At 49.4% G+C, this 26,469-nt stretch overlaps 1 protein-coding gene across 1 annotated transcript in view; it reads right to left on the reverse strand.

The window, feature by feature from the left end:
* The window catches only part of SKIC3 (SKI3 subunit of superkiller complex), a 1,256,060-nt gene extending 1,234,987 nt beyond the window's left edge, over nucleotides 1-21,073 (reverse strand). Inside the window, exon 1 of the mRNA XM_086960925.1 lies at nucleotides 20,938-21,073. The gene's annotated coding sequence lies outside the window, so the exon portion shown is untranslated. The remainder of the gene's footprint in view (nucleotides 1-20,937) is intronic.
* Between the last annotated feature and the right edge of the window lie 5,396 nt (nucleotides 21,074-26,469).

Below are 26,469 nucleotides of genomic sequence, written 5' to 3' on the forward strand. Positions count from 1 at the left end.
GCACAAATACCTACAAACTATTCACCCTCAGAGGAACTGGGTTCTCTCATAGAAGACAGATTCAAGACACTGCGACCACAAACCTGACAACAGCGGAGAATAAACGAAGGGCTAATAAAAAAAGGCGCAGTGCAAGGAGGAAACGCAGGAGGCATTTGCTCAGCAAAGAGAGGCAGGGGAAAGAAATGGTAGCAGAACCACTGGCCAACACTAACAATAGAGATGTAGTTGTCATGAACTCCTCAATTAACAAATTAGATGACAACACGGTGGTTAATCTATCAGACATTACCTTGTCCAAGGCGGAAGAGCAACTTCTATCTCTGGGCCTCTCCTATTGCCCGAATAATTCGTTCAACTATGTTCAGACTCGGATTGACGTCTTTAAGTTTATTCGCAAGCTTAAACTCAGGAAGCACTTCAAATTGACAAGTGTTCAGGACCGAGCGACGGACACCATTAGCAGGTCACAACCCTCCAATATACTGCAAGTATCAGATGTTAGAGCTCTCAAAGTGGCTCAGTAACTGGCTCTGGAGGAAGAGTTTGAAGCAAGAACAACTCAAGAAAAATTCTCAAACATGGGTATAACAAATGAATCAACCATGTGTCACCCAGTTTAAACCTCCATCCACGTTCTGTCTACTTATGCCTAAGGACAATATTGATGCTTTCTGCGATATTGTAGTTGAGGATTTGAAAGGTCTACAGAGCAATATATCCAGAAAAGCCAAACAAGTGAGGTACATGGAAAAACAGTACAGTAACCTCATGAAGAAACTCAGAAGTGACTCTAATCTGATAATCAACAAAGCTGATAAGGGGGGCAATACAGTTATCTGGCCACAGACCCTATATATGGAGGAGGCACAGCGTCATCGGAGTGATGTGACCTGCTACAGGAAAGGAAGTTTTAATGATATCAGGTGTTTGAAAGACACTATACACAAGGAACTGAATCAATGGAAATGCGAAGGCTTGTTAAGCAAACAAGAACTGGCATTTCTAAAAATTGATTATCAGGTCACGCCCACCTTCTACCTCATACCCAAGATCCACAAGCTGATTACTCCTGTACCTGGGCGACCGATCATCTCAGCCCAGGGTAGCCTATTAGAATCAATTTCTAAGTATGTGGACCATTTTCTTCACGAGCATGTGGAAGCGCTGCCATCATTCATCAAAGACACTGGGCACTTCCTTTCGAAAATCAATGGCATTGAATGGGAAACTGATTTTGTTCTTATCGCTCTAGATATTAGCTTGTTATACACCAGCATCCTACATGCGGATGAGCTCAATGCCGTTAAATATTTCTTGGAGAAACGTAGCATTGCTCATAGTTAACATAATGTCATGTTGCTCAGAATGATATGTTTAAACAACAATTATTTTTTGTTTAATAAGGAAATATACTATACCCGCAATTGAGAGGGGTGGCAATGGGGGCATGCTTCTCCCCCACCTAAGCATGTTTACATATAGGGTGGTGGGAGGAGCATGTCCTCAGAGGGTCGCTCAAATCCCTATTCTCTGATTAAATAGTTAACTTTTGGCGTTTTATTGACAATATCTGTAGGATTTGGAAAGGTACACAGGATTTTTATTTTATTTATTTATTTAAACTTGTATTGCACACAGCTACCCTCAATGGGTTTCCCGGCGCCAGAGATAGATAGAAGAAAGAAAACAAGCAGAAGGCCCAAAACAGAACTGGCTGTGCAGGGAAATTAATTGAACAATAGGGTCTTCAGTTTTTTACGAAAAGGAAGGAGATCAGTCTCAGCTTTCAAAGCCAGCGGGAGAGCATTCCACATCTTTGGGCCAAGATAAGAAAACGAGCGGCCGCCCATTTTGGCCAGTTTAATTCTGGGAACAAAAAAAATCGCCACTAGTGGAAGATCTTAAAGTCCGACCAGGCTTATAGTCTTGAACCAGGTTCTGCAAGTATTTAGGGGCAGAGCCCTGCCTGATTTTAAAAAGGAGGCATAAGGTTTTGAATTTTACACGGTTCGGGACTTTAAGCCAATGAAGGTCACGCAGAGCCAGAACTGCGGAGGATCTCCGAGGTACGTTACACAATAAACGGGCTGCCGAGTTTTGCACCACTTGAAGCTTGTTTATAGTGGCCTTGTCGGCCCCAAGATAGAGCACATTCCCGTAATCAATACGGGAAATCACAAGAGCCTGGACGACAGTTCTCCGAGTAGAGCAAGGCAGCATCCACAGGATCTTCTGCAACCATCTTAGACTCTCTATGAGACAGCAGGTAACAAAGGTCGCTGCAATCTGTTTTTCCACCCTATCGTCTATGAGGAAACCTAGGTTGCGGGCAACGGGGGCTGGCTTCGGCAGAGGACCCATATCACTGGGCCAATGTCGAGGGCCCCACAGGTCTTTATTCTTGCCCAGGATAACAACCTCGGTCTTGTCACCGTTGAGCTTGAGCAGATGGTCGTGCATCCAAGCAGCAACGCGTGACAGGCTAGATTTCAAGGCCGAGATCTCATGGCCCTCACTGCTGGAAAGAGAACACGATCTGCGTGTCGTCGGCATACGAATAGATTGTCAACCCGGCGTCCTCCACGATGGTAGTAAGGGGTCTGATATAAATATTAAACAGCAAAGGGCTGAGAATCGACCCCTGGGGGACGCCGTGTGCCGATGGATAGACAGCAGATTCAGCTTCTGTCGAGAACACCTGAAAGGTGCACTCACCTAAAAAGGAGGTAATCCAGGCCAGCGCAGATCCAGCAACACCAAGGGAGCGGAGAGAATCAAGAAGAATGGAATGAGACACGGTATCGAACGCTGCACTCAAATCCAAAAGGATGAGTGCAAAGGTCTCCCCGCAATCGATACCGTGCCGAAGCCTCGCCGTCACCCAGAGGAGAGCGGACTCAGTGGAATAGTGTGCGCGGAGCCCGGATTGGGACGGATGAAGATATCCCACGTTCTCGACAAATGAATTAAGCTGAGTGTTCACATGTCGTTCCAAGATTTTGGAACATGCAGGCAGCAGGGAAATGGGCCTGAAATTGGCTAAGTTAGAGGTGTCCGCACCGGTCTTTTTCAGCAGGGGAGCAACCATGGCATGCTTCCACTCTTGCGCCACCAGAGACTCTGTAAGAGGGGAATTTAGGAGTCTCATTAGGACTCTCCGTGGCTCGAGGTCCAACAGTTTTAGAATTTTCATAGGAACCGGGTCCCGAGGGGAGCCTGACCTAATACTGTTCAGGCACGAGAGGAAAGTGGTGTCATCAAACAGAAGCCAGTCGTGAATATACATTGATGGGGGAGGGAGAGGACTGCTAAAAGTAGTCACCAGATGGGAGGCAGCAAGTGGCGGGGAAGTATTCAAGAATTTATGAATACGCTCCACCTTAGAGATAAAAAAATCTGCGATGGCATCACACTGTAATTTATCCAATGCCGGAGCAGAAGGTACTGTGTCTGCTCCCGTTAGCTTCTTCACCACAGCAAAAAGAGTCCGTGGACAGTTCTGTGCCTGGGTAATCGTAGATGCTGTAAAGGTGGCCTTGGCCAATTTACAGTTAACATGGTAGCTTTTTAATGCAACTTTATAAGCCATCTTACAAGATGTAGAATAGGAAAGTCTCCATTTTCTTTCCAACGCCTTGCACTTGGCTCGTTGTAGTTTTAGATCTTCAGAGAACCAAGGTGCAGGAGGATGAAGGGATCTGTGGTTATTAGATAGAGGAGGAGAGGATGCAATTACAGCATCCATTAACCACTGGGAAACTGCAGCATTAGATTCTGGTCCAGAGCTTTCCAAAGTCTGAATAGATTCAGTAAGATGTTGATTGAATGCCATCATATTAAGCTTGTCCCACCGATAGGAAGTCTTGCTCTTACCGACACAGGGCTTAGGGTTGGGTAAGGAGAAAGGTAACATGAAGTGTACCGCAAAATGGTCAGACCATTCTAATGGGCGGGCCCTTTGGGAGCAATCATAAGGCAAATTAGAAATGATTGGATCTAGCAGGTGACCGGCCGAGTGAGAAGCCCCAGAGTTACGAAGTAAAAGATTAAAAACTTCAAGATCAGACAATAACGACTGACAGAGTACCTTCAACATCTTCAAGATGGATATTTAGATCACCAAGAATGGTGAAATTAGCAGTTTTGAGTAGCACGGGAGATATAGTGTTAGCCAACGATGATATCCAAGGGCCAGCATTGCCCGGAGGGCAGTATATTATAAGACCGGAAAGCGTTAATTGAGGGCCAATCATTAATTTGAAGAGTGCTGCCTCACTTCCAGGGAGGGGGAACAACTCCAATTTACATTGGTAGATGGTTTTAAAAATAATAGCAATCCCCCCGCCGTTCCCGGAAACCCTGTCCTGGCGTACCATCGCATAATTGTTGGGAACGGCTATGGCAATGTCAGGTCCAGAGCTTTCGTGGAGCCAGGTCTCAGTCAGAAACAAATTCAGCTATTAATTTTGTTAATATCATCAATGAGAACGATCTCAATCTGAGATTTACATCTCAAATTAGTACTAGTCAGACCCAATTTCTTGATGTAGAGATCTACGTCAATGACAATAAGATTCAGACCCATCTCCACAGAAAATCAACAGCAGGCAATGCGATCCTGCACGCCAGCAGTTCGCATCCGGGCCACCTAATCAGGAGCATCCCCTATGGGGAGTTCCTGAGGATGCAAAGGATCTGTAGCTCGGACTCAGATTTAGAGACCTGCTAAAGAGAAGCGTTTAATAGATTTTGTGCCGTGGCTACTGTGCCTCAGCACTACAGAGGGCGAGAGACAGGGCTAATAGCTTAAGCAGAGAGGAGTGTGTAGGAAGGTGGACATCTGACTATGGTTACCTCCAACTTTTTGCCTAGTGTTTAGCTGGTTTTCGACTTAGTTGACCTGGGACCCTGCTATTCAGGACCCCAGGCCCTCTGCTCTCTCTGTTAAAATGGACTCGGGCTCTTTAGGTGCATTACCAATTGGAACATGGATCACCTTGTGAGCCCCTGTACAGTATACCCTAGGTACCCAGGGCATAGGTGCATCCAAGGCCTACCAGGGGCTGCAGCACATATTGTGCCACCCCTGGCCTGGCCTTACTATTTGACACAACTAGCTGATCACTCAGCTGGGCAAGGTGGTGTAATCACCCTTTGCTTTAGGTATAGTATCTCTATATCTAACACATACAAGGACACACAGTAACCTATAAGTCACTCCTGTGGCAGGCCTAATCAATCCTGGAGGCAGAGTGCTTGGTTATGTGTGAGATGGTGCTCTAGCATGAGCTGAGCCTGTCTGCAGCTTTTGGAACCATGTCCTTATAGCTGTTCTAGGATATAGCCATACCATATACTCTAAAGTGCATTATGACCCTTGCGGTTAAATGCTAACTCTGGTTTGACATTATCAAAACATGTCGAGTAAGGTGTCATACGAATTGGAATACTACCCCCTTGCCAATTCTGGCGACGGGGGTAGCATTCCACCCTTCTAGAGGGACACGACATGTACAAAACCTGAACCCCGGTTAAAGTTAAACAGAGCCTCAGCATCACAAAATGGATGCTGCCACCACAGACACAAGTCTGACCTCCTGCTGTTGGGAGTCCTTCCAGCGAGGGAGGCTCGGACAAAGGGTCTCCTGCCTAGGGAGGTGCTAGCACCACCCAGACAGGATTTTGTGTATCTGGTTAGGTAGGGCTGAATAGAATCAGACATGCCCGGGGCACACAAGGTGTCCCCGTGCATAGGCCAGTTCAAACCGGTGCTGGGGCACTCAAGCCCCAGCTCTGGCGCGAAACTGGACAAAGGAAAGGGGGTGTAACCACCCCCCTTCCTGGTCCCACCCATAGGAGGGACCAGGAAAAAACCTATAAACGCTCCTTTTCAGGAATGGCACCCAGGATCTGGAACTCACTCCCTCCTGAAACCAGGCTCATCTCCTCCAACAAACTGTTTAAGAAAGAAGTAAAAGCGATCCTCATGGCTAAATACACATGATCTATTATCCTGTAGCTCTCATGAATCCGCTCCGTAATACCTGCCTGACCCCTTGGTCTACTTGTACTACTTGTATTATGACTTATTTGATTGTATATGTTCCCTCTTTGTACTACTTGTACTACTGGTATTATGACTTATTTGATTGTATATGTTCCCTCTTTGTATTTTGATGTATTGTTGACGCACCTGTCTGACTTTGCACACTGTACCTACACCACCTCAACCATCCCTACTTTTGTACTACTGATGCACCTGTGTGACTATACATCCTGCACGCATCTACCTCAACTATGCCCACCTTTATGTTATCTCCAAAAACACTTGCAGCACGCTTAAATAAGTATATGCTTACTTTTGTACTTTTATATTATTGGCGCAACTGTTTGACTATGCACCTTGTACTGACACTACCTCACCTATGATCTACCTCGTTTTTTTTGACCTACCTATGTAACTATGCATCTTGTACCTAACTACCTCAACTATTACATTCTATTACTCCATCTCCCCCGTGCCCTTGTAAAGCGCTCTGATATCTGCAAAGATCTTGTTCGCGCTATATAAAACTTTCAAAATAAATAAATAAATAAAATAGTAGGTAGTCCAGCCCCTAGAATTGGTTTGAAAGTAGGAGCGGAGTCCCAAGACTGCAGATTACCCTGAAATTCGACTAAAGAAGAAGAAACTCTGTACCTTTGACGTTCTGCTGCTCAGAAGACTGAAGAATCTCCCGTGTGGCCAAGGAGTGACCACCCTGTAAATACAGGCACCATCCAGCGATCAATGACTGCTTTGCCGCCGCCTCCTGCCGGAGTCCGAGCCCAGAGCCTGACAAGAACCAGACTCCCAAACATCTTACAGCCCGATCCACAGTCCCTGCAAAGCTGAGACCAGTGGAGGCGCCCTGAGACGTGGGACCGGACCTCTTGGAAAGTCCACGAGAAGCTGACTGCGCAGCACCTGAGGCACCCTCACCGCTGTGCTTGGGGTCTTGAGAAGCCCCACCACTGAGCTACATTTGCACCAAGGACCAGCCCTCCAACTCTCACGAGATCTGCGTGGGGGCCTTTTGCTTTGTTCTACTCGACGCACCTTCCCTGTTGCTAGTCTGTTGGCTAGTGGCCATTTTGGCGACCAAACAACAACTTTCCACCGCTGGTCTGGTTGCTCCACACTGGCCCTTGCTGCTCCTAAAAGCAGCAACCCCTCTGAACTTGCTGGTTAGAGTGAGAATCCTTCTTTGTTTCCTGCGTGGCTTGCATTAGCCAAGGCCTGTTTGCTCCGATCAAGAAGCAGACACCGCCATCAACTAGAGCCTACGTGGGACAGCTCGTGAGTGACTCCTGGTCGTCGTCATCGTCGCCTGGTCCACGTGGCTGAAGAGACAAGCTTCACGACATCACCTGTTTGCACCCGGCAACGCCTGGTTCCTTCCTGGTTCCACGCCGGTCACTGGCTAGTGACTTTAAACATTGTCCCCTCTGCTTTCAGGTCTTCAACACTTCAGATCCACCCTTGGATCCACCGGAACTCTTCACATCAGGTCGCCTGCAGCATCAACACTCCAAGGCTCCATCTGAACTCCTGTAGAATCCCGACACACTTTGACTCCACTGCACCCGCTTCCTGTGGGTGAGGTAACGCTGGCACTCCGGTGCCCCCGAGTAGTTTAACTCTCCTAGTGTCCAGATTCCAAAGGGTTAAGTTCTAGACTGACCGGAAGACTTCCTTCCTTTACCTTTAAAACTTTTACGCATCCATTAGTACAGCGTAGCCCCAGCGATTCCCAAGGCCCTAGGCCCCAGGCCTTACTTCCTTTTGACTCGTGGTACTTCTACCACTTCTTTAGAATATGGTTTTAGGGGCCACCAAGGTCTTTCCATATTTGTGCAACTTTTGAATACTTAATTGAATTGTTTTAACGTGTTTGCTTCTATGCTCATAAAGAGTTCAGGGGACTATTTGTAGTAATAAATACATATATATTTTGAATATATATCCTGTGTGGTGTCCTTTCACTTGGTATTCAAGGGGTTACATATGGTAATACAGCCGGCTTCACATGCCAAAAGAGTTTAGCCTAAGACCGCTTTGTCCACGCTACCACTAGGATAGCTGGTCTATAAGGTTGACTTACAACCAATCACCATTTTTTTTTTTGTAAATATATTTTTATTGCAGCAAAACAGGTAGTACAGATGGATCATATATGCCATTCCAGGTGTTACCCAGTGTGTATGTGGTTCTCCATTGCATTTGTCACACAGCCATTCAGCTCACACCCCGGAGTTCGAGCGGCGCAATAGTAGAGAAAGTTCTGTGCTGTGGCATACAGCGTGAGTCAACGACCACTGGTTATCTGGAAGATGGCAGGGCTGCTTTTCAGACCACTCGTTCCTCCCCATATTTGCCATACTTCAACAAGCCAAACCATCCTTCTTCATCATCATCCCCGAACAAACCCCCCCTCTCCCAACCCTCTCAACCCCCCCCCCTAGTCATACCCCCCCTAGTCATACCCCCCCCACTCCTACCCCCTCTCCCCGCCCCCCACCCACCCAGGCGTGTCAGAGTACCACTAAAGCGAGTTTGCATCCAATTCAACTAAGCCAGACCCGGAGCAGACCACCAGGAGTATTCATCTATAACTGTCTGTCATCACGTAGGAAGCAGGGGAACAAGGGGGGGGGGGAGGCTAGGCCACTACCATCGTAGGCGGCAATTCCGCCGGAGCAGGGCTATGCGCAGGGGTGTCTTCATCATCTAGGTCCAAGATTGTGAGGTCGAGAACCAACCGCTCCCATGCCCTGGCCCTCTCCAGAGCCGCGTCACTGCCTGCCCTGAGCGCAGACTGCATGCGGAGCTCCCCCTCGCACCGGGCCCATTTGTGCAGCTCAGCCTTCCATCTCTCTACAGTGGGGCCCCTACTCGCCTTCCATTGGGATGTAATGGCACGCTTCGCTAAAAGTGGGCCTAAGTCCAGAAACTTGCTGGTGATTTTGTTCTTTGACATGTGTGGGAACCAGTGTAGGATGCAGTGTGCCATGGTGAATTGCAGGTCCCTCTCCGTAACCTCCCCCAAGGTATCCACTACTTTCTGCCAAAAGGAACGCAACTCCGGGCAGGACCAGAACATGTGCTGGAAATCAGCAACGTCCGCCGGGCATCGCGGACAGGCCGCGGGTGGGTCGGGAAATATTTATGCAATTTATCTGGGGTCAGGTAGGCCCTGTGCAGGACGTAGAAGTGCACCAGCTGGAACCTAGCGTTGCGCGTTCCGTTCCGGGCCCGTTCCACTATGCCAGACCATGCCTCCTCGGGAATTTCCGTCGTCAGGTCAGCCTCCCATCTCGCCTTCAGGGACAGCAGTGGGGTGATAGCCTCCGAGACCATGCGCCTATACAGGCACGTGACAGCCTTGACCGTCCCCGCCATCATCACTACGTATTGGCAGCCCAGCGACAGTGGTGGTTCCGACATGCCCGTCCTCCAGTGCTTGCGGATCGCCGTCGTCAGCGCCGCATGAAGGAGGAAGTCCCCCCCCCCGCCAGTTCAAAGCGGTCTCGCAAGAGGTCAAAAGGCAGCAGCACTCCGTTCTCATAGAGGTCTCCCATGGTCGCCAGCCCCTGCAGCTCCCAGCTTGCAAGACGGTGCCATGAACCTCCATGCGGGAGCGCCCCGCACAGCTTTAGCCGGATCTCAGGAGCATATGGGACTGCGATGCGGCCCCCTCCTGCGATATCTATTCCAGCATTTCCGTACCGTCGCAAATTCCTGGGTAAGGTGGAAATCTCCCATCGGAAGTCCCAGGACAATCCGGGATAACACCTGAACCGGTCCCGCCGGTTCCCCTGAACCGTCCTCCTCTTTCCTGGTTCTCGCAACCCATTGCGTCAGCCATTGCAGCTGAGCCGCCAGGTAGTATAGTTCATAGTCCGGCACCGCTAACTCTCCTTCCGCCCTAGGACGGAGAAGGGTGTTGTGCGCCACCCTGCGTCTGCCCACCCCCCATAGAAAGCCGATCACCATCGACCTCAGCTTCCGGAAGTAGCTCACCGGAATCCAGATCGGGAGGGTCCTGAAGAAATAAAGCAGTCGCGGCAGGGTCACCATCTTAAGGAGCGCCACTCTCCCAGTTAGTGACAATGGGAGCGTGCTCCAGAAGTCGAAGTTCACCTTAGCGAGCCTCATTGCCGACCCAATGTTGCCCTCGAGGATGTCTGCTTTATCGTGGAAGATAGAGGTGCCTAGGTAGCGAAGACGCCTCTCTTCCCATGTCACCCCATCCGTGGACTGAGAACACAGTCTGAGTGGGGGGGTCGGGAACAGGTAGGACTTCGTCCAGTTCACGCGGAGGCCTGACACCCTGCTCAAAGATTGTAGGAGGGACTTGGTCCCACGCAAGGAGGCAGCCGAGTCCGCTAAGAACATCAGCAGATCGTCTGCATACAAGGCGATGTGGTGCACTTGCCCATATACATCCAGCCCCTGGTATGCCTGTCCCAGCCGGGCTCTTGCCGCTAGGGGTTCGATCGCTATAGCAAATAATAGGGGGGGAGAGAGGACATCCCTGACGGGTGCCCCTGCCCACCACACACATCTCAGAGATTATTCTTCCAGTTCTGACCCTTGCCGTCGCGTTCCGGTAGAGCAGTGTCGTCCAATCCACGAATCCCTCGCCCAGTCCCAACGTGCGCATCGCATGACATGGAAAAGGTACGACCACTCCAGGCTGTCGAAGGCCTTCTCCATGTCGACTGCGAACACTGCCGCCTCATCACAGTCGTAGGTGTCAGCTTCCAGAACATGTAGGAGCCGTCGTATATTAAGCGCCGTGTTGCGGGTCGAGATAAACCAGGATTGGTCTGCATGGATCAGCGTGGACATATGGGGGAGCAAACGCGTCGCCAGGATTTTACTCAAGATCTTATAGTCCAGATTGAGCATGGACAGTGGGCGATACGCCACCCTGTCCCACGGCTGTTTGCCCGGTTTCAATAACGGGACGATAATCGCTTCACCAGTGGTCACCAGTAGGCTGCCCAACCGCTTCGCCTCGTTGTAAAGCCATGTTAGTCGGGCCGCAAGGAGGTCAACATAGGTGTGGTAGAATTCCGTAGGGAGCCCATCGGAGCCCGGCGTCTTATTTCTTGCCATACTCTTGATGGCGACTCTCACCTACCTCTCCTCAATTTTGCCCCCGAGCAGCTTTGCGTCTTCCTCCACCAGCTCCGGCAAGTCTACACCCTCCAGGAAACCACAGAACTCGTCCACCGACGGCAGGACCCCGCTACGGTAAAGCTCTGTGTAGTAATCATAGAATATCTCATTAATCCCCTGCTGGTCAAACCGTGCCGCTCCCGAATGATCTCTGAGCTCAAGGATAACCGAGCTCCGGCGTGTCGGGTTGGCCAGTCAGGCCAAGAGAGCTCCCATCTTGTCGCGCTCCGAGTGTGCCTGTGTGAGATAGGCCTTGTAGTGGAAGCACCGGAGGCGCTCCACCGTCGCCGCCACCAGCTCCCACGCCTCCAGTAGGGCCTCATGGGTGTCTGGTCGGTTAGGTCTTGCTCTCTCCAGAGCTCGGAGTTTCTCGTCCTCCCGTGCGATGTCTTCCAGCAGAGTCTTTCTAACCCCCGACGCCGTCGCGATGCATCGCCCCCGCACTACTGACTTAAAGGCGTCCCATTCAATCGCGGCTGAGCCCGCGGTGCCCATATTGACCTGAAAATACTCGATGGTTGAGGCTATTGTGGTTCGGAAGAGCTGATCTTCCAGCGCCTCTGGGCGCAGCTTCCAGGCAGGGACTCAGGGGCGACACTGCGACCAGCGCAGTTGCACAAGTAGCGGGTTATGATCAGAGATTGTGCGTGTGGGATATTCACTGTGGCACACTTCCGCATGCACGTCCTTGGAACATAGGAAGGCATCAATGCGGACGTGTAGGTCATGAAGGGCGGAAAAGAGCGAGTAGTCCCTATTTGACCGATGGTTAGCTCTCCACGAGTCCACCAGGTCCGATTGGGATTGCCAAGCAGAACGCGCAAGCGCCAGTTTGCCAGCCGGTGCATTCGGTAGGGGGGGTGTGATCTGTCCAGTGCAGTGTCAGTCACACTATTAAAGTCCCCTCCGAGGAGCAAGGGTTCCACTAAGAAAGGGGCCAGTATGTTGGACAGCAAAGAGAGAAAGGCCATTTGTTCTACATTCGGGGCGTATATACAACCCAGTGTCAGGTCCCTCCCATCCAGTTTGCCTCGCACCATCACATATCTCCCCTCTGGATCAATGAGTTGCTGTGTGCATTGGAATGGTACCCCCGCCCGTATCCAAATGACCACCCCCCTAGCATAAGCAGAGTAGCCAGTATGATAGACCTGCCCTCTCCATCGCCGTTGCAGCGCCTTTCCATCCTTAGCTAAGAGGTGTGTTTCTTGGAGGAAGGCGAAGTGAATGCCTCGTCTAACTAGGCAAGAGTGAATCTTGTGCCGTCTGTGCATAGTGTGCATCCCCCTTACATTCCACATGAGACATTTGTAGCCTAGGTCGGATCCCATTGTAGTACCCATCGTGCTTCATTCATCCTCGCAGCAACCCCCCCCCGACACGCCCAGGTCCCACCCCCAACCCCCCCCCCCAACCAAACCAAGTAAACCCCTCCAACCCCCACTCCCCGGGACAGACACCCAATGTGGAATCCCCATCCAAACTCTAGTAAAGTAAGTGTATTTCAACAAAAGAGGGCTAGGGTGGCCAGTATGCCGACCCAAACAGGTCCGAAGCCCCCCGCCCCCACCTCCCCCCCTGGAACATTCAGGAGGTCCCCCCGGCTCGTCTCCCCCCACAGTGCGGCGGCAAGTCTCAGGAGGCACTTGCATCTCACCGCTCAGCTTCCGGAGGCAGCCTCAACTCACAGCCCAGTATCTTATAAACTTGTCCAGTGTCCCTCAGGCCACATCAGCCAAGGATTCCGTCCGCTGTTTGAGGAGTCACCACCGGTAGGTCCGCCTCCGAGAGATCCTGCACACTACTGGAGCCAGGACTGAAAGCACTATTCTTCGACTGCTCCGATGCACTACTGGAAGGGCTGGCATCCCCCTGGCTGATGGCCACCACTGCCAGCACCGCCTTAGCTCTTTCCTGCTGCCATCCCGACGGGGAGCCAGATCTCCTCGTCGGCGTCGTTGCTGCAGAGCGCCTCTTAGGTGAGGCCGTCGGGGGGGCATCAGTGCCCGACTCCCCCCTAGTATCCAGCCAGCTCCAAGCCTCCTGCGGCGTGGGAAAAAAGTGAGTGTGCCCCCCAGCGATGACCCTCAGCCGGGCCGGGAACAACATGGCATATGGTAGCTGCAACTACCTCAATTTCCGCTTGACCGCCGTGAAAGAGACCCGTTGCCTTTGTTCGTCTCTGGTGAAGTCTGGGAAAACCATGACCTTGCTGTTGTCAATTCGCAGGTCCGGCAGGTTCCTGGCCCTCTGGAGAATATAGTCTTGATCTCGGAAATGTAGGAGGCGCATCACTAGCGGTCGCGGCAGCCCACCTGGTTTGGACAGTCGCGCTGGGACTCTGTGGGCGCGCTCTAGGGCAAAGAACGGAGAAAGTCCTTCTGGAGCCACCTCAGACCGCAACCATCCCTTCAAATAGGATACCGCATCCTGGCCCTCCACTTTTTCTGGGACTCCCACGAGGCGGAGGTTGTTACGCCTCGAGCGCCCTTCGCTGTCCTCGGCCCTAAGCTCCAGCACCCTGACTTTCTGTGCCACTTCTGCCAACGATGCTCTCAGAGTAGCCACGTCTCCAGGCAGGTCTTTCAGGGCTATCTCCGAGGTCGCCACTCGCTCCTTCAGCTTCCTGTGATCGTCCTTCAGGAGGGACAGGTCCGAGCCGATGGCGTCCATTCGCTTTTTGAGGGCTTCCCGCGACGCTACTATCGCCTGCATGATGTCACTCAAGGACGGATCTCGCGGGCGGGCCGAGCCCCCTGGGTCAGGAGCCGGCGCATCTTCCTCCAAGAGGTGACCCGGGTCATCTAGCTTCAGTGCGTCGAAGCCCTTCTTTCTGCCTCCTCGCACCATTCTGCCGAGCGACAAGACTGGCGCGCGTCTGTGGCCGTCTCCAGTGACTCAAGGCACCGTTGATCGCCGCTCCGGCCTCGCCGCAGGCGCTCGACTCCTCCTCGCCTCTGCGCTCCTCACCAGGTAGGGTCCCCGACCGCCGGCCAACCCAGGGGGGAAGGCCCCATTTCACCAGGGCAAAGGGGGTCCCCGGGGTCCTCTCTCCAGACGTGGGGCGAGTTCTCTCCCCCCCTGGGTGTCGCCGTCTTTTCCTTCGCCTCTGGGTGCGAGGGCTATGTTAGTCTCTGGGACTCAGGCGCCTAGCAGGTCGTCGCCCCTGGCCAGGAAGCAGATTCTCGCCTCTGACAGTCCGGGCGCCTTTTCGAAGTGGACTGCAGGCCCCGTTGCCTCCGCGTGCTCTCCCCAACCAAGCCCGCTCACCGCCGATCTGCAGTGAAGGCAGGCGTCGCTCTTCTCAGGGAGTGGAACACCAGGGTCTGCACCCCAGCAGCGGGGTAGACCCACCCCGCAACGAGGCCTCAGGATCGCCTGCCACCAATACAGCCAGAACAGCCCCCGGCGCCCACCTGGGGTCAGGCAGTCTGCTGTGACTTCACCCTCCGTGCTCAGTGACTCCGTGATGCCAGGTGCTGTCTTCTGTTTCCCCCCGGCGTCGGGGGGCCTCCGTCGCTTTGTGGGTGATTCTTCCCACACTCCCGGGTCCCCCGACTCCACTAGCGCCCCACCGTCATGCCGAGCAGGCACAGACAGCAGCCGTCACTTCGGGCGCTCGTCGCTGTGGGTGTTCTTCCTCAGGTTTGCTCACCTCTGGCCTGCAGGTGATGTGGGTGCCGGTCCACCCAGGGCGAGGGGCATCAGGGTCTCCGCCACAGGAGCAGGGCGGGCCCACCACTCAGCGAGGCCCCGCGGCCGATGGAGCCCGGGCCGGCTCCGTCACGATGTCGGCGCCATCTTAAAGTCAGGCAGCTTGCTGCTTCTCCTGCCGCCTATCACACCAGCGCCGTGTTGTTAGGCGAAGCCCCCTACCTCCCCCGGCGCCGGGGGACCCTACCACAGCGTGGGCGCTCGTCTCCGCTCTCCTGGGCTCCCCCGCCGCCCGCAGGATCTCACCGTCAGGCGGAGCAGGTAGGGACATCAGCCGCCATTTTGGGCGCCCGCTTCTCCGGGCGCTCCTCCGTGTGTGAAATGCTTGTGCAGGCTGCTACAGGGACTCCGGGGCCGCCAAGTTCACCCCCTGTGCCCCCTGGACCCTCCCATGTGCGCCTGGGGGTCCGAGCCGGGGGTCAGGATGTGCTGCGGAGGGAAGCGGGAGCGGAGGAGCTCCGGAGTCCCGCTTCCAACTACATCGGCGCCGAAGCCACGCCCCCCGTTCAAACAACCAATCACCATATGGGTTGTTTGGATTGATACAAGGAGGTCACTAGAACTAGTGAACATCATATATCAGGCCATCTTCTCACAGAGTGGCTTACTGTTGATGATATTAGCACCATTCAAGAGCCTGAGGACAAAGCCAACAGGGAGACGGAAGCATTACTATAGACCCTGGAGGCAGTAGGTCTCACACAAAAAATTCAGTCCCCCACCCATGAGGCTGGCCACACCTTGGATGGTTTCTTTTCCTCTGTTAACAACCTTGCGCCAATGGAAACGCTGGCCCTGACGTGGTCAGACCATGCATTGATTAAATTTGCTTTTCCATTTACCCCTCCGGGACCGTCCAAGGTATCAAAGACCGCCACCACTACTAAAAGGAAGTGGGAGCTCATGGATAAGCAATCCCTTTGCTCCCTGTTAGAAGAGTCCTGTCCCTCTTTCCTAGGGTCCCCTGAAGTTTCAGCCCCACAATACCTTAAATGGCTCAACGACGCATTTAACTCTTCTGCCCCTTTAAAGAAAATCTCAGGAAATAGACAAAACCCCTCAGCTCCTTGGTTCTCTGAAGAGCTTCGGCTAGAAATACAGCGCTGCCGGCAATTAGAAAGACGCTGGCGCGCCAAGTACTGCCCTAACTTGAAATCTATCTACAAAACAGCACTATCGCTTTATAAAGATCATCTAATAGCAAGTAAAAAGGATATTTATACCAGACAAATCAAGGAAGCAAAAAACTCTTCTAAGGAACTCTTTCGAGTGGTTAACATACTTACATCGGCAATAGGCCCACGATTTAAGTGTGACCAAGATCTATGCGATAATATTGCAGCTGCCTTCAAGATGAAAGTGTTGAACATTTTCAATAACTTCCAGAACTCCACCCCTCTCCCCTCAATAGATTTCACATGTAGTGAGCATAACAACAATACTCTGCTTGCCTTTTCTCCCGTCTCCGTTGAGACCGTAGCTAGATACATCCAAGACTCTCAATCTGGGTCCCCTTCTGATCCTTGCCCACCGAAAATCCTTAAAGAAATCGGCGATGTGGTTAGCCCAGGTCTCACAGACATCTTCAACTCCATGTTTAAGACTGGCTGTTTTCCATCAAATTGGAAAGATACCTCCATTCTCCCACTGCTTAAGAAACCCGCACTGGAGCCTACTGACCCAAATAACTATCGCCCCATTGCCAGGCTTCCTCTTCCAGCCAAAATAATAGATAAAATTATGAATTCTCAATTGACACAATTCATTAATGATAACAATTTGCTGGATCCATCTCAGTTTGGCTTTCGCCGTGAACATAGTACGGAGACAGCACTGATTAAGGCAACAGAAGAGATCAGGATGGCGATGGATCGGGGTGGCACAGCCATGCTCATACTCCTCGATCTGTCAGCCGCATTTGATACGGTTGACCATTCTCTCTTGCATGAGCGGCTCGAGAGAATAGGGATTGGGGGCACAGCATTGGCTCTGCTTTCCTCCTTCGTAAAAGACAGAAGACTCATGGTTGAGTTGGATGCCCACCGATCGGACACATACACCCTCCCTTGTGGAGTGCCCCAGGGCTCGTCCTTGAGCACGTCACTTTTTAACGTGTGCGTCTCAGAGCTAGCCCCACTAATTCAGAATTCGGGGTTTTGTCTAACGTCCTATGCTGACGACACTCAGATTGCCATTACCATACAAAAAAAAGATTCATCTCCCGCTGCACAATTCCAAACCTGCATGCGTTCGGTTAATCACTGGATGAACACCCATTGCCTCAAGTTAAACTCCTCTAAAACAGAGCTTCTGACTTTTGGCAATGTTCAACCATGCTGGGGCAACCTTTGGTAGCCAGTGGAGATGGGTGAACCCCCCCAGACCGGCGGAAAAAGTTAAGAACTTGGGGGTGTGGTTGGATCCTAAACTTTCCTTAATCCACCACACCAACGCTACTGTGTCAGCAAGCCACTTTCTCATCAAAAAGATCAGAAAAATACTCCCATATATTCCAGTAGATGCCAGAAAAACTGTTGTCACAGCCTTGATCCAGTCCAAACTGGACTATTGCAATGGACTATTAGGAAATGCCCAAAAACAGTGTCTCAAAAAACTCCAAAGTGTGCAGAACTCGGCCGCTAGATTGCTTCTCAATATTCCCAGAACCCACTCAGTCACCGCCGAAATCCACAAGTTGCACTGGCTTCCGGTGGAGAAACGGATTAAATTCAAAGCTTTGTCCATAGCTTATAAGGCCCTTAACAATAAAGGGCCGATCTTCTTTCAAAACTTGCTGGCCAGGTATGAACCTACCAGGAATCTCCGGTCCGCGGGCTCTAAACTTCTCCAGATACCTAAAACCCGCACCGTGCAATGGGGCGTGCGTAGTTTTCATTTTTACACCTCCAAACTCTGGAACTCGCTCCCTTTTGAGCTTAGAGAGTCTCCCTCTCTTATCGGCTTTCGGAAAGGCCTGAAGGCCTGGCTATTCCAGAATTAGCCGTCAGTGCAGACTTCCCCGCCCGTCCATAGCGGCAAGACACCCAAGGGTAAACGCGCGCTTTACAAATTACAATAACATAACATATGACAGGATCAGCCTAATCACCACCTTTAATACTGAGGAAAAGAAAGTGAGAAGGATACTTAAAAAACATTGGCCATTACTTAAAACTGAATATCAGTTTAGCCCCAATATTACCCGATGAGCCATCTATTACTTTCAGGAGAGCACCCTCAATGAGGGATGCTCTGGTTAAATCTAGTCCTGAAATAATATTGAAGAAAAACTGGTTATCAAAGAAATCTGGCTTTCACAAATGCATATCATGCAGAGCATGTAAATTTGGTATCAATACCAGTGAGTATTACTCTGCATTTGATCCCAATCCCATACAGATTAAAGCACTTTATACATGCCGCACAGATTTTGCGGTTTATGTACTACAATGTACCTGTTGGCTCAAGTACATTGGCAGTACAAAATTACAGGCTTTTAATTGTATACTCCAACATCTCAGAGCGAATGTCAATTCAGATGAAAGTTATTCTAGTTGCGCGCCACTTTGAGTTAGTTCACAAAAGAAATCTGAAGGACTTAAAATATTTTATCATTGATGCGGTACCCAAATACATCAGGGGAGGCAACAGAGAAAGACAACTTAGACAGTTGGAAAGTAAATATATTTTACTGCTTGATGCTAGGATCCCAAAAGGGATGAATACAGGGGAAGACTTGCACTGTTTCTTGTGAATGATAAATTAAATTTCTGCTGGATTGTTTAAATTAATTTTTGGGATAATGCATCAATCTGGGTTTTCCTGATTTTAACCTAATCCCCTTTTGGGATAACTTTAAGCTCCACGGTATCAGCTATAGTTGTTTCAATGAGCTGTACTTCACTGTGTCATTTTGTTGCCTTTGGTAACAATTTCCCTGCCTCTTGAACTTGGTCCTTAGCAGGTATAATATTTTGTTAAGTAACCCTATGTATAATAGGAATACTAGCAATAAGGGTATTTCTCTCAGGAGCACCACTTGAAATAATGGGGCACTGTGCCTTAATAATTTAGCCTTCTATGCCATGTTAATCATTTTTGAACGAGATATATATCTTTTTCTAGAAATGTTCTTAAATGAAGTTTTAATGTAGCATTAGAACATGTAGATCATCATTATAATGATTCTGAACATGTTTTCTACTTTTGTTTCCCTGTAATCAATTGATAAATTTTTTTAACTTGGTAATGCGATATGGTGATTTTATATATCTTTTTATCCAAGTTTCGCTACAATTTTGCACTATGCACTAATTCGCACTTGTTCATATTTTTGCACTAGCACTTTGAGTCCTTTTTTGGGGCTGTCTTAAATTCAGCGCTGTTCCATGGAACATACATTTTTTGAGATATATGAAGTTCTTACTTTTCTGTACATTCATTAGTATATCGTTGTGGTCATGAATTTTAGCATATTTAATCCTTTTAAATGTGGATTTGATTTCGATATACAACATCCCTCAAAATAGGATCACTATTGAAATTGGTTATTTATGAATTAGTTAGTTAGTTATCAAACCAATTGCTTTTATATATACTTTTATATAATTGCCACATCGTACATGAATGCACTTTTGTATTTTTAAATGTGTTGTCTATGCGCTGTAACGACTAGCCTCTGATTGCATACACTATTTAAACACTGTTATTGGTTCCTAAAGTCATGTGAACAAGGCTACAGTGACGTAGCTGAAACGCGTCATGCTGGAGACGAGGGGACAATAAAGCACCTTTTGCATTTGACTTGAGCGTTTTCCTTGTGGTCTGTACCTGTATCGACGTTGGTGTCCAGGACCCACAGGCAGGAGTTTGAATCGATATATATAAGTTCATTTAATTGTCTGCGTTTTATGATGGTTTGCCATCCTTTTACGATTTTTAAAGAATCAATAAAAGCATTTTTGACCGACTAATAAAATTTGTTAGGTAGGATTCTTGATTTGAATGTGACTGATGCGAGTGAGAAGACACGGGATAATAATACATCAACAAGACACGGGATAATAATACATCAACAATTCCAAAAGGACGGGTATGTAATATTCAATACCATATAGCATTTTGCAGATTGATCATTAAGAGTAATACAGCGGCTTCCAACTTGAAACATCTTTGAAAGGCAGGTATTACATTGTTTTATCCTTAAGTTTTACAGGCATAGGCAGATGCGTGCATGCAGTCACTTCAGAGTTGTAAAGAAGACATGTAAAAATGCAATATTCCATTTGCACACGCATGCTGGGGTATTTACAGAGGAGAGGAGACTACAAACTAATTAAGGATGCTTCGAGAGCGCGGGTGTAGCTCCGAGAGGAAACAGGAATACATAGGGGTCCGGGTAATGGGTGAGTAATCCGGAACCAAGTTAAGGTCGTAAAGTTTCTTAAACCAGGCATAAAACATGCTAGATTTGTAAGTGTATTTCCCCGTGGCTGCAGACAACGCCATTTCCATCATCTCTTCCCTTCACGATCTGCACTTAGACCCTCATTTCGATTCAGGATTCAACCACGTTACACAGTCTTGTTGTGGGCCTATCTAAGCTTAACTTTCCTTTCACATATAGTTTTCAGGCGCCAGTCTAGACGATTCTACCCACTGAACTAAGACGACAACTCCCAGAATGCATCGAGTTCATTAAGGAAAACCCAGTACCTGGAATTAGGAGTCCTCGTGACAAGTGCAGCAATATGTTTACCAGATACTATGCGGCATATGGAGCACAATCTGAAAAAAACACGCACGTAAAGGAAACGGCGGGGCCATTCAGAAAAAGTGTTCAAAGGATATACTCAGGCCCCGGGTACGCTAGGCAACTAGGAGCAGATATGCATTCTGAGTTATGAAAGGACACATGGGATTCATTCATGCCAAATGTTCCCGCAGACACACGTTACATGCCACCCGTTTAAAATCAGACAACGCCGACTTACTTCTAATTGACCGGATGAAAATCTTTTAAACATATCTGACTGCCATGGTGCCACTGTCTTACTTTCGATTCTGAACTTCTGGCACAACTGACTGCAAGCGTAGCCAATCCGAATACTGCTTTATTCTGACTGACAGGGTACCCGCCGGTACTGGGAGGGTTTGAGTGCTGCACCGCCCCAACAAAGCTTGCAATTGGCTAAAAGAAAAGAAACCGCCCCGGAAAAGACTGTGCTGCTGTTCTACACGTGAACGAGGTTGTAACCGTCTAAGACCCAAGTCTGTTAATATCTCCCGGAAGCGAAAGGAAAGATTAGATAGACTGACTCGTCCCGTATGTTGGTGCTTTGCCATCTTCCATGCTTTCCAAAACTGATCTCATGGAAGGTGTGGAAAATACACAGAAATACTGCTTCAGGCAATCTATAAAAATAACTTTGTCATAGTGGAATATTGCGCATAAAAATATTGTAACTATAGTGTGCGCACATTTAAAGTATACCAGAGACACAGAAACGTAAGTGACTCTTTTTAACCGTCTAAATTCCGCGTCTATTCATGCCTCCCGGAAGCTTAGAAATACTGATTCCTCCCGTTTGTTTGTGCCTCTTAGTCTTTCTATGGCTCCCTGAAACTGATCTCAGAGCGTTCAGAGAAGCACAGAGATACAGAGTCAGTCAATATGTTTAAATGTATGTTATGCTGTTATGCTCAGGGCGCACGTCCTAAAAAAATAAGTTGGGTGGGGGGGGGACCGGGGGGGGGGGGGGGGGCTAACCTAGTTAATCCGTATGCAAGTGACATCACGGGTGCATGACATCACGGCCCGTGACATCACAGAAAGTGGCGGTACAATATAGAGGTGGTCACAGTAACACTGAACAAGTTTAGAGAACAAAGTGAAATCAAAACATCATTCTCAGTGGCCATGTCAGATATTCGCAATGAATGCAATTTATTACAAAAGTAAATATGCAGTTTAAATGTGGCAATACAGTTGCTCTTTCATCACCACATAATTCTAATACTTAGAAAAAAGGTGCTCAGGTGTGAAAAAAGAGAGATGGACTGTTGTTGGTCTAAGTGAAACCGTGAGGAGGGTGGACAAGGAAAAGAGGTGTGACATATGTTCATCACATTTTCGAGATACAATTCCTGCCTAACATAGGTCAATTGTTCTCATGTGTCACATAGCCTTCTAAGGGCACTGTTATAAATTCACAGTTATCAGGGCTTGGCGCTAGCTGTTGTCTAGGTTTCGACCCTAGAGAGTACAGATAGGTGATTCCAGCCTTAGTGTGGGGTCTTCTTCAGGACAGTGAGGATAGAGAGCACCTAGAGGTAATATGAATAATAGTAATTAGAGGGGCACAGTGTCTCCACAAGGGGAAGTGGATGCGGCTGAACAAAGGAAAAATTTACCTAATCGTACATCCAGTCTGTATCAATGGGCTGGGCAGTCAAAGGAAAGATGGGCTCAACAGAACTACTGTGTGCAGAGGAAACACATATTAGAAGATTGACTTAGGAATGAATCACAGGAAGTGGCATCAAAGCGCATGACATCACAGGAAGCAACATCAGATCTTAAGCCCTCACATATATGTTTAACATGTCTATCATGTGTACATTGAAGTACATTTCGAGTATACATGGAAACCCTCCTGATTTAGGCATGCTCACGAAGAATCCAGAGGGCACCAGACTCCGTATCCAGGAAGGTATGAAGGACGTGGCAGCCTGGATGAACCACAGCTGCCTGAAGCTAAACACAGAGAAGACCGAGGTCCTCACCCTCGAGCCCTGCACCTCCGCCTGGGACAAAACCTGGTGGCCCTCGGGAACCCACCCACCTCGACAGACCATGCTTGGAACCTCAGCATCATCCTTGACTCTTCACTCTCCATGAACCGCCAGATCAACGCCGTTGCCTCCGCTAGTTTCAACGGCCTTCGCATCCTCCAGAAGACCTACAAGTGGTTACCCCCTGACTGCAGAAGGGCCATCACCCACGCACTCATCACTAGCAGGGTGGACTACTGCAACGCCCTCAACGCTGGAATTAACAAGACTCATCTGCACAGACTCCAGACCATCCAGAATGCCGCAGTCAGACTCGTCCTCAGGACACTGCGCCATGAGCACATGACCCAACACCTACTTGACCTCCACTGGCTCCCCGTCGAGAAGAGGGTCACCTTCAAACTCCTCACCCAAGCTTACAAATCCCTCCACAACATCGGACCCAAATACCTCAACAAGTGATTATCCTTCCAATTACCCAAGAGAAACCTCCGATCCGCCAACCTCGTCCTGGCAGAGGTCCCCCGCATCCGCAGAAACAGAACCTGCGTAGGAGCTTTCGCCTACATTGCAGCCAAACCTGGAACAAGCTCCCGGTGAACATCACCCTCACTGGCCTGCCCTTTCCTCTCCGTCTGGAATGCCTCCCTTCACCATGGCTTCTTCCCCACCACCTGGAAGGAGGCATTGGTGATCCCTATTTTGAAAAAAGCAGACGCGGACCCCTCGATCTTTTCCAACTACCGCCCCATCTCCCTCCTTCCTAAACCTGCCAAAGTCCTGGAAAAAGCAGTTCAGCTCCAACTTACCGATTACCTAGAAAGCCACTCTCTGCTTCACGGATCCCAATCCGGTTTCCGAGCAGGATTTAGCACCGAGACGGCCCTGCTGGAGGTGTCGGAGACCATTCGGGAGTGCGTGGACAGGGGCGAGGAGGCCATGCTGGTTCTCCTCGACCTGTCCGCAGCTTTCGATACGGTCTCTCACCCCATCCTCCTGGACCGTCTCAGGCAGATAGGCATCGGTGGCACTGCTCTCGGCTGGATAGAGTCCTTTCTCTCATCTAGAAGTCAGAAAGTACTACTGCGCCCCTACAAATCACAGAAAAAACCTCTGTCTTGTGGGGTGCCACAGGGCTCCGCCCTCAGCCCTCTATTCTTCAATGTCTATCTGACCCCCCTGGCTGACGTTGTGGAGTCCTACGGAGTCAGGGTGGTATCCTACGCCGACGACACTCAGCTGGTGTTTTCCTTTCGGGACCACTCGGACTCCGCATTCCTAAACTTTCGTCAATGTCTGAATAACATCAGCAGCTGGATGACTACGAACCATTTAAGACTGAATGCAGATAAAACAGAGGTTCTGTTTTTTAATCAGAAAACCTCTATTCCCTCGCCTTGGTGGTGGCCGACAGCTCTCAACCCCGCCCCAACCCCGGTTCGCTCGGCACGGAATCTGGGTTTCCAATTTGATGACTCCCTGTCATGTAAAACCCAGATTAATAAGGTTACATCTGCCTGCTTCATGAAATTACGGATGATAAAAAAGATCCTCCCGTACCTTCCCACGGACTCCCGCCGCACAGTCACCCAGGCCCTTATCACGTCCCACCTGGACTATGCGAATAGCCTCTATGCAGGAGCCCCGCAGTACCTGGTCGGCAGGCTGCAGATTGTCCAGAATGCTGCGGCCAGGCTGATCGGTAACATCCCCTACCGTCAATCTGTTTCTGCATATCGAAGGCAACTCCACTGGCTCCCTGTGGCCAGCCGCATTCAGTTTAAGGTCCTCACCCTCACCTATCGAGCCGTCAACAACTTTGGTCCTAATTACCTGAAAAATCGGGTCTCGATATCCTGCTCCACCAGATCATTGAGATCCAATGACCTCCGCCTCCTCATCTCGCCCCGCTTCAGACTTTCCAGAACCGGTGGCAGAGGTTTCGGTGTCATTGCTGCCAGACTTTGGAACTCCCTCCCTCTTGAGCTGAGGTTCTGCCCCTCTGAAACTGTCTTCCGAGCCAAGCTCAAAACCTGGCTCTTCTCCGGACTCTAACTTCCCTGCACCTTCCTCTCGCTTCCCGCCTCCACTCAGTAACTCCTGGATTTTCAGCGCCGGGACACCCCTTCGGGGGTAGCTGCGCGCTTTACAAACTCCATAAAAATAAATAAAAAAAAATAAAACATCAGATGCACCCGACCCTGCACACGTTTAGGAAGGACCTCAAGACCCGGCTGTTCGACTGACCGGGAGCCGCCCCTCCCCCCCACACCTTGAGACCCTCAGGGGTGAGTAGCGCGCTGTACAAACCCCGATTGATTGATTGATTGATTCACCCTTTTGTAAGCTGCACATAAAACAATGTTGCCTTTTGTCAGCGTAAACTTCCTCTACCCATAGTGCTTTACAAGAAAAAATAGTGATATTTAAAATATTACAGCGTCTCCTCAGGGGTAGTAAGCACTATATAAATGCTTGTATTCTTCCATTTAGTGGATTAGGTTTCACCTGCCAACACAAATAGAATCTATGCAGGGCCTATAAGATAAAATAATTTCCCCCCCACAAAACACCCTTCCCCCCCACCACCATCCTTTGTTGTCTGTCGTCAATTTATGTCCACAAGTGAAATGTTTTAAGTGTTGAACTTTTCCTTCCCCATTCCTTGGCATTCCTGACCCCCCCTCTTGTTCCTTTTCCTAAAACCTTTCAGCCAAAAGGCCTGGTATTCCTTCCCCATGTTATTGACAATAAATGTATTGGACTGAAGTCAAAATTATATATTTAGTCTGTTGTGTTTCATAATATGACAATAATCTTTTTCAAAAAGGAAAATAAAAATAAAAATAAATTAATTTAACTTTGATAAAAATCTTGACTGAAAGAGTGGTCTGTGGGAACGAGCGACCTCCAGTTTGCTGCCCTTGCTAACTTTTGAATTGTTGCACAATACTGGCAATCTCTTTGTTTATTATAATCTTGGCGCAGCCTTACTGTGCTCTAGCCAAAACCCTCGTTGTTTCTTTGTTATGGGCCCAGCAGGAGTCTGAAATAAGAAAGCCCCATCCCCACCAGCACGTTGTTGTGGTTCAAAGCAGACAATGAAATGCAGGCACTTCTTGGCAGGGTGGATAGCGCCCACCTTGTGAAAATAGTGGGTGGACACCGTCCACCCGCTTGTACCCACGACTCGTGCCCTGGTTATGCTTCTTTGTTTCCCAAAAACAAATTTGGCATTGTTATGTTAATGTACTGCCCCCGCGTGGAGCCCATGTACAAATCACGCAGTCCCAGTGGTAGTTACTTCGTAGAATAACCACACCCGCTCCCCGGGCCATTTATTAACTACGTCTGGCCATACACCAGGCGATACCACCATCATCACGGACATGGGATTAGACCACAAGTACCTTCTGTGCGCTTGCCCAGGCTATCGCGACACTATAGGCATAGTAGAATTTTTCACATGAAAATGTTGCTGTAAACTATATTTTGAACTCCATTGTGCATATTTAAACCACACAAGAGACATAGAAATGTAAATGCCTCTTTTTATTATGGAAATGTGATGTGCAGCATTGAAAGAAAACCGGTGATCTGAAGAACTCCCTGATCTAAGATATTATTTGAACTGGGTCCATGAAGGCTTGTGTTTTTTTCTGTGCATTATAACAATTTAGGTAATTCTGGCTGGATAATAGTGAACTTTACAGTGAAATATGCCGTAATCT

This window comes from Lissotriton vulgaris, chromosome 3_1, assembly GCF_964263255.1.
Source record: "Lissotriton vulgaris chromosome 3_1, aLisVul1.2, whole genome shotgun sequence".
NCBI classification, from domain to species: Eukaryota; Metazoa; Chordata; class Amphibia; order Caudata; family Salamandridae; genus Lissotriton; species Lissotriton vulgaris.